Source organism: Cucumis melo, chromosome 6 (assembly GCF_025177605.1).
Source record: "Cucumis melo cultivar AY chromosome 6, USDA_Cmelo_AY_1.0, whole genome shotgun sequence".
Taxonomy (NCBI): Eukaryota; Viridiplantae; Streptophyta; class Magnoliopsida; order Cucurbitales; family Cucurbitaceae; genus Cucumis; species Cucumis melo.
Window position 1 is genome coordinate 26,871,447 of NC_066862.1, and position 9,812 is coordinate 26,881,258.

A 9,812-nucleotide genomic window follows, 5' to 3' on the forward strand; every position below is an offset into this window, starting at 1 on the left:
GATTTGTTCATTATTTACTTTTGTAAAAAAAAAAAGAAAAAAGGAAATTCATGAAAATCCTCAATTCACACAAACACTAAAAATTCACAGGAAAAAGGAGAAAGGAAAGGAGGTCCAGACAATTTCATAAAGCAAAGGAAATGCTAACATAAGTTTCTGATCTTAAAATACATCGCAATGAAGAAAGATATTCAAAGAATTGAACACCTTTCAGATTTTAGAATTTCCTAAAGACTGACCATATGGTTTACAGATTTAGTTTCACACATTTGTTCTTTTTCTCACGGTTCTGAATGTCTTCTAAGCAGAGATATGAAATCATGCCTCTTCGATGTAATTCAAAAGGTAGCTCCAAACAGATCATATTTGTCACTAAAAGGTGTTCAATTCTTTGAATATCTTTCTTCATTGCGATGTATTTCAAGATCAAAAATTTTTGTTGGGATGAAGAATGAGATGAAGGATGGAGAACGGGAAGAGTCATCCCTGTCTCCATCCCCCAACCGGTTTACATCTCTATTCTCAGTTAGTAGATAGGTCTAACTTATATTATGCTATTTTTATTAGTTATTTTGTTCAGCAATGAAGTCTCTTTTTCAATGAAGATGCATAGAAAGTAGACTATTTGGTCATTTTCAAGTGGTGTGATTTGATATAAAGCAGACCCTTTAACAGAGCTTGGAGGACAACATTATTATTGCTTCAGACCACATGAGCTAGATCTAGTTTTGTTTAATTTAGTAATGATCATAGTAGCTGTCTGTTTTTAATTTTATGAAATTTAGCCAAACTTTCTTCCTTTCTCTCAAACCAAATGTTGTAAGCTTAGGAAGCAGTGTGATTATGACAAATCCTGTCCCCAGCTTGACTTGAACATCTAACTCTTACGCACAACTTTATTGATTATCATAATCATGGTGACTAATTTCTACTTACAACAATACTTTATAGATTTAACAATTTACTAGTCCAAAACTATAAACTGATACTAAATCAAACTTTATGGACATTTGAAACTAGTTTCATGAATCCCTTCAACAAAACAACCCAACCAATGTAATTCAAAGACATGTTCAAACATTTACAACTGAAGACATACTTACAACATATGGATCTAACATGTAGCCACTAACCACTAAATGCACAAGAAATGTTAACAAGACTAGCACAGTAGACTAGCAACAATAAACAATTTTCAAACATGTGAAGAAGATAGAACAAAAACAAAAGCTTTGTCTTCTAAAAATTATCAAACCAAACAAACAATTCGGTAAGCCTATCATCAGTCACACTGAAATTGGAATGAGAAACCTAATATTATCAAATACAGTACAATAATCATGCTAATTTTGAACTTATACTAGATGGGTGAATAGAATAAATTAATGAAACAACAAAAGGAGAAAAAAAGAAGGAAAACATTAGGGTGGAAATGAAAAATGAGCAGTGGCGCGACCATTCCAATTGGGGAATGAGATAGTTTGTGAGACAGACGCGGGTAAGTTTGAGAATATGGGTGCAGACGCAGGGGACCTTACCAACAACAACTGTGATTTCATGAAGAGGTGAAAATGTGAGAGGGGAAGAGATGCGGGCGGTTTTGTTTAGAAGGTGGGTGCAGACGCTGTGACTGTTAAAGGTAGGAGCGACATTAATAATCTCAGGTGAGAATGTGAGAGGGAGACGCAGGCGAGTTTGTTTAGAAGGAGTGAAATATGGGCAAGTTTATTTAGAAGGTGTGGGCGAGCACAACGACAATGGTGGTGGTGAGCACAATGGCAGCGACGAGCATAATGGTGGTGGTAAGCACAATGGTGGCAGCGATGGTTATTCGGAGAAGAAAGGGGTGAGGGTTATTCAGAGAAGAAAAGGAAAGATTGAGTGACGATATTGAGAGGAGAAGAACTATTAGGGACCAGATTGAGAAAGAGTAAAGTATGAGAGAGAAAGAGTTATTTTATTACAAAATAAAAATATTTAAATTAAAATTAAAATGGAGCATTGATGACAATTTTCAAAAGGGAGGATGTTTAATGTCAGTTTTCAAAATATTTAAATTAAACTTAATGAAAAAAAAATGAAAAGAAAGGTTTGGTCAAACTCAACTCTCGAGGAGAGGGATCTCTTTCAGTTTCATCCCTCTAGCCTAATCTAAGACAAGTAAATCAATGAAGAAATAAGCCAGGCAAGAGAAATGAGGATCGAGCGCATAAAGGTAGGCCCGATTCCCCTCTATATATTGATGGGTAAGCTTCACAGATGATGAGAAAATGGACCATTGAAAGTCAAGAGAAAGAGCTAAAACTGGAAGAAGGACTTTCGCCAACTCATCCTACCGCCTCGCTGATCATTCATTCTCATTCCGAGAGTTCCGATCCATCTTTCTTTTCCAACGAATAGGGCCTAACGAAAGAGAGAGGGACTGAATCTGGCTGGGTCTGGAGTGGATTGGGGAGTTTGTCCCTACTATTTCATCCCTTGTTCCATTTCTTCTCATTCAGAGAAATCAATAGAATAAAAGCTTTTCATCCGAGTTTGCAACCGAAAGGACTGAGAGTTCATCCACAACAACTAATTCAAGGGGTGCCCCTTTAAATGTTCATATTGAAAGGAATGAAAGAAGTTGATATTGATAAGTAATAAGGCATGCAAATGTGCGAGAAATAATGGTTGATCTAAGATCAATGTTCCTTTATCAAGCTCTTCTTTTGATAATAGAAAACCTTTGAAACCCATTAACAAGAAAAACAAGCTTCCAAACCTACTTAAATATGGTAGATTGAAGACGACTGAGGACGAACCTCGACCTAGCTTTTTTCTATCTGATTTGATGACTGAAATCTGCGAATGCAAATATATAAGAACTTTCCATTAAGTAAAGAGAGCTTTTCTTTGAAACCTCAAATAAATACGAAGGGCTATCCTTCACCCTTCTCTTTCCCTTAAAGCTCTTTTATGATCTTCTTCCTTTTTTCCATTTATGAATTATTAAGTAGGACTAGCCTAGCCGCTTCCATGAAATCAGAAGTAGGAGAAGGGGGCCTAGCTCAGGAAAGGAAGCTGTCCCAATTGAGTAAAAAAGGGGACAAAATATCTATATAGAGTATCTGATGAGCGAAGCACGACTTATCTGATAGGTCTTATGCTTTCATTGTGAGAATCATAGGTTTCTATAGTAACTCTGTGAGTTAAGAGGAAAGAGAGGCGAGCCCTAGAATCGGAGCTAAGATTTCCATTTCATAATTGGAATAAGTATGAATAGGTTTTCTTAGTAGGTTAGGAAGCAAGGGTCTCCGTAAACTCAACTTCTTTCTGGGGAGTTAGTAGGGAATGAGTAAGAAGCTGCTCGAGCGGAAATCCTAGGAAAGAATGTTGAGTAAAGGGTTCGGGGGTAGGTTAGGAGTTCAAAGGCATTCTCAATTCTTGAGTGGAAGGGTAAAAGAATTTGAGGCTTTTTTGAGAAGACGAGGACTTGACTAATAAAGAGAGTAGGTATCTCTTTCTCAAGAAGGCCCAACACAGGAAAGGGGCCTCGTTGAGTCAGAGGTAGAGTAGGAGTCAGAATTACCAGTTTCATTAGTTGGATCAGAAGGTAATGAGTCATAAGCCCACTCTGTGGTTGACAAAGCAGAATCCTGAGATCTTGACCACTCCGTGGGTCAGAGCTGAGAGTTCGACAAGAATCCCTTCCATAGGTTCAGTTAGAATGAGATCTTGAAGAAGGAAGTTCTGTGTTTGAATAAGAAGAAAGTAGCGAGACCATAGAGGAATCGAGATCTTTCTCTTTCATAAGTCTATCCTGACCTCCGACTTTCTTCTTCCTCTCTTTCTGAAGTACTAAGAATTTCATAGGACTTCAACCTACTTACCTAAAGCGAAGTGACTGCCCACTTTTTGAAAAGAAAGAAAGAGCGCAAAGAAGACTTTGCACTTTCATCCTATATATTAGCAGACCTCTAAATTCCACAGGCTCGAAGAATGATCGAAGGAGCCAAGAATTTGTGAACTCAAAATCCTTTCAATTTCTTACTTTTGACCCTTCAATAAAGGGAAGGGGAACCGAAAGAGATGGGTGGGGTTCCTCTCCTTGCCAACTCGATTGATGATGGGGAATCCCATGAAAGTTGACTTCGAGCCCACTTCAAATGTCCATTTTGAGATCAAAAGTTGGGTCTTTTCCCACTACGTGGTGAATCACGAAAAGTTGATAGATGCCTATAGAGTGGAAGAGGAACCCTTGCTCCTTGACCTGAAGTTTTAGTTTCCTTAAAAGGAGATAGGATCGACTGGATGATAAGGTTTTTTTTCGTCCGGATAGGAATGATTGAGTCAAACTTTCATGAAAGAAGGAAAGAAGTCTCAGAAGCTAGGTCATGAGAGGTTGAATTCCCCATTGATCAAAGGATTGACCACTAGGAAGTTCGGACCAACTACAGTCAATTACAGAAGAACTCAAAATCTATATTCTATTCAAATTGAGTGATCTGATATATTTGATTGAGTGAATTGATATATTATCGTTCATCATAATGTTTTCTTATTAAGAGATAGTTCCAATCTCCTTCTTTCTTCGAAAAACTGCTCTACCTAATTTCTAACTCCGGTACATGACCACTTCTAAGCATCGAGGCCAAGACTTTGGAGATTGAGACTAATTAGTCTTGACTAGATGAGAGAGGAAGGTATGAATATGCTTTCAGTCCAACTCCACGGTGCATCGAGAACAAAAAGGCTAGACCAAAGGAAGAGAAAGAGTCATCCGTCTATGTCCCTGAAGCTATGGAGTCAGTGATATCGCCTCAATGAACAAGGGCTGGTTGGAAGCCTCAAAGATAGGATTGAGTATGCAAAAAGGGAAGAAGGAGCCCTAAAGTCATCAATCTTAGTTGCCGTCCAAATAGGGAACCCCTTTTGGGGAGAAAGGGAAGTAGAAGTGGGTGCGAGACCTTGAATCAAGAGTGAAATTACACGACCAAGCGAGGCATCTTCCTTGCATCCCTTTCATCTAAAGATGCTTTTCTTTAAGCTGCCTTCTCTTTCACCCAATCACACACAATAAGTGACTTCTACTTCTCCTTCAACTACAATTGCAGACAGTGGATGGTCGATCCCATGGCCGAAACGCTTCCTGCTCTATCTTCCTTATTTAAGCTTTAGTGCGAATGTGAAATGAAAAGGCTTTTAGTTATAGGTGAGATTTAAGAAAAGACGTCAAATCCCTAAAAAGACTAGTTTTGTCCTTTCTATCAAAGGTGGAGTTAAAAGATTTTTCTTAACATATTTCGATCATCGTTAAAATCCCCTCGATTCCTCTCAAATTCTTTAAGCCTTGGAAAGTGTCAACTCATCTGGAGCTTTATTTTAGGAGGAGTAAACTCCACCTATCGGTCCTTTGATCTGCAACTGCTCAAAGGGAGTTCTTTCTAGAGGCATGTCCAGACCCTTCGTACCAGGTTGTCGTATTCCTTATGCCTTTTTATTAATTTCCTGGGGATTGAAGAAGCAGAAGCACAAAAAGTAAGAGCTTCTAAATCTGCCACTGAAAGAAAAAGAAGTACTTCTCTCTTCTTCCTGCGAAAGTCATAATTAGATATGAACAAGATCTCAGAAGTATATAAAGCTCTGCGAATGGCAAAAGCTAATCAGAGAAGACCACCTAAATGAACAAGTCAATGCCAATGGAGCGGGGAAACTCTTTGTCTTTTCTGTTGACTCCCTCTTTGACTTATGGTCGAGCCCTTTTGATCGATTGATATAACTTGGTCTCCTTTTTTATAGTCTCAACTCAAGGGTCTCGCTAAGCTGCTTCGCACCTTTCTTCCGCACCAAGATCCTCTCTCTTTCTTAGTATGTAGGAAAGTAGTTCATTCAAGAGACTCAGCCTCTTAGTGAACCACTGATGAAATAGGGGTCGCAGACTCAGTCTCGAGTACTGAAACTCCCTTTTCCTCCACTTAAGTGACTCATGATTCGTGCATGTCTTATCGCTCCATGGGAGATCTGGCTAACCAATCCTTCATCGCTAAGGGGAAGGTCTAACCTCTTCCGTTGGGGAGCCTTTCCTTAGACTTGTGAAAATAGTTCATGAAAGATCTCCTCCTTATGGACCAATTACAGAATCAAAGAATTTCACATAAATGAAAAGGAGTAAAATAGAAGGATGAAAGCAGAAAGATCTAAAGATTTGAAAGTTGGAAGTTATCCTATTCTTTTTGTGATCTCATTGATAAGGACATATTTATATTTAACTCACGATCACGAACTGAGACCACCACTAATGTTGACCCGCTATTTTTCGGACTTAGAACCGAGTTGTGGGACCCGTTAAGTGAAGGAATTTGAGAAAGAGATGGAAATTGAGGAGGAGATTAGGTTGAGATTTTAGAGAAAAAAATAGGTTATTTTGTAGGGAAACTTTTATAAATGTAACAAAACACCAAACTATTTACCACCCGTATAACAAAGCCCATAAAGTTAGCCATTTTTTAAATATTCAAGGTTTGCCCTCCCATCTTTCTTTTCTTCCTTGCGATTCGTCTTTCTCCTACTATTTCTTTCATCGTCTTCCTCCTGTGATTTCGTCTTTCTTCATTCCTATTTTTTCTGCAATTTCTTTCCATCATTTTTCTTATTTTTCAATTTTTTATTTACGTTGTTTAATCTTTCCATCGTTTATCTTCTTTTCCTCTTTTTTTTGTCGCTTTTCCATCGTCTTTCTACTTTTCCTCTTCTTTTCTTTCACTGCGATTTCTTTTCATCATCTTTCTTCTTTTCTTTCTTTCTTTTTTACGTCGTGTACAAAAAATAGCAAAATCTAAAAGATCGTGTATAAAGAATCTTGATAAAGAATCATTTAGATTGGAGTAGCCAAATGTAAACTATCGTGTAAAAAAGTAAACAATCGTGTAAAAAAATAAAAGATTGTGTATAGAGCATCTTGAAAAAAATTATTTAGATTGGAATAGCCAAATGTAAATGATCGTGTAAAAAAAGTAAACGATCGTGTAAAAAAAATAAAAGATTGTGTATAAAGAATCTTGAAAAAAAATCATATAGATTCGAGTAGACAAATGTAAACGATCGTTTTAAAAAAAGTAAACGATCGTGTAAAAGAAATAAAAGATCGTATATAAAGAATCTTGAAAAAAAATCATTTGGATTGGAGTAAAAAAAGTAAACGATCGTGTAAAAAAAAGTAAACGATCGTATAAAAAAAGTAAACGTTCGTGTAAAGAAATCTAAATGAATGTGTACCCAAAGAATTAAAAAAATCGTGTACCAAATTTTGAAAAAAAATCATTTAGATTTGGGTCATCAAATCTAAACGATTGTGTAACCAAATTTAAACGTAACCAAATTAAACGATCGTGTAACCAAATTAAACGATGGAGTTGAAAAGATAAATTGTAGCTATATCTAAACGATTGCGTATAAATTGTAGCCATATCTAAATGATCATGTATAAATTATAGCCATCTCTAGAAGATCGCATATAAATTGTAGTCATATCTAAACGATTGCAAATATATTACGCACGCGTTGTTGACGGCGTGGTTGACGGGGCATTTTTTGTATTTTACACAGTGGACCTCTAGACTTTTTCTGTTTTTGAAATTATTCTATAGAGTGTAAATATTTTGCCACTTTTTTATATTTTTGAAAAGACCCCTATTTTGTAATTCAAAATTACAAAATTGGTCAAATTTTTTGTTTAATATGAAAATGCGATATTTATAGACTAATTACATGCAAAATTGCATGTAATTAGTTTATTAAATCTCAAAACCTAATAATCCACTAACAATTAGTGAAACTTAGTGGGCTAGGTGTTTACATCTCATTTAGCCACCTATCCCACTAAGTTCTAGTGGTATTATCCAACAAAATGTTGGATTTTCCCACTAACTTTCTCCAAGGGCATTTTGGTCATTTAACCATTAAAGTCAAAGTCAAATTTTGGTTTTTCAACTCAAAAGTCAACATTTTGACCTTTTACTATTTAATTCATCTTGACTAATTTCGACCTCCCGAGCATGAATCCAAATTCATTTTTCTGAAATTCAAATCACATTTGAATATAAAGTCAATTAAAGTTTGACTTTTCAAAGTCAAAAGTTAACATTTTGACTTTTTACAACTTTGCCTTTTCCATCAATTTCGAGCTTCCAAATATGAATCCATATTTATTATATTTAATATTTAAGTCACATTTAAATTATAAAGCTCTATAACCGATGACTATATCACATATATTCATCAGTTTCTCTCTCTCTACCTAATTCGAACAATCTAAATTATTCCAACATACTGTTCTAAATTAATTCCATATGAGCTAGCAGGGGAACCTAATGGACCTATAGATCATGGGCTCCTACGATCTGAGATTAAGTGGCTAAACTCTTTTAGACCTAGTTAATCAACATTCGTTAACTAACGAGTCATTCCACTAAAGTTCCGTAGTTGCACTCTCCTTACTATAGATATATTTGTGTCCATTTGATATAACCATGATCAGTAAGTTAATCCTTCACAGGTTGTTCGTAACCTCGACTGGGTCAAAATATCATTTTACCCTCAATACTACTTTTTGTTCCTTAAGTCCCATTGATCCACTATTGAACAATTGGTTTATAGTCCAACCTATAAAACGAATCCCTCTTGGGCCAATGAGAGGGTGGGGCCCCTTGTTCAAACTTAAGGGAACAACCTTTTTTCTAACCCTGAAATGGGTAGAAGTGAATTTCGTTTTGCACCCTATGTTCTTAGCCATCCACCCGGTCTTACACCTGAAATGGAAGGCTAATTGGGCAAGCACCGTTGAGCTGTCCTCACCTATGCAGATTTAAGTATAATACCGTTTCAAGAGAAGTAGTCAGTTTATATAGTCAAGGTGTTATAACTTAAAAGCGACTATTTAGGATCGCATCGTTTGTATTAACTACAGAACGGGCCGCATCTATAGTGTTCTCGAAATAAGGCACCTAACCTTATTCATACATTATAGACCGTTTGGGCTATAAACTCGAACTTGATCTACATTTATGTCTCTATATAAAGTTCAAGTCTACACTAGATAGCCTCGTGACCTTAGTTATTTGATTCAAGATTATAGTATTCTATATTCACTAATAAGTTGTCAATAACCACTTTACTGAATAGAATATAATTTTAAACTACAAACTACGAGTTTTTGGACATAAATTCCAACAGATTTTGAGTCTCGTCTATTGTATTGCATAATGAAAGAAATTCTGTGAAGCTTCAGGGTAGTTCACACCACACCGTAGGATAAGTAGAATACGTTTCCCCTCTTTCTCTTCATAGAAAGTTAAGCCACTATTCAACCTCGCTGGGGATGAAACAAGAGAAAAAATAGCTAGAACTAAAAGATCAACTACTACCTCTTCTAGCTTTGCTACTTCTTTTTCTACTTCTTTTTCTAGCTTTCGATATGAATGAAAGATGGCCTAACTCCCTTTCTAGTTTCAAAGCAAAGAAGAAAGACGTCTGAAGGCTCGATTGAAAGAAGTCTAAGATTCAAGCTGAATCAATGAGAACAAAGTCAAAGACTTTGAGAGGAGTTAAGGGTTCGGAGGTTATGAAATAACTCGAATGAAAGTGAAGTCCTTATCTTCTTAAAACGAGTGCAACAAAGTTCATAAAAGAATTTTTCATATAATAAAGAATTTGATTTGGAATTTGAGATGAATGTTCATTGAGTAGAACTCCTACAGAGTGGAAGGGTCTCAATCATAAATAGAAATACTAAGGATCGGCGACTAGAAAGGAGAGGTCCTGGATACAATGCTGGA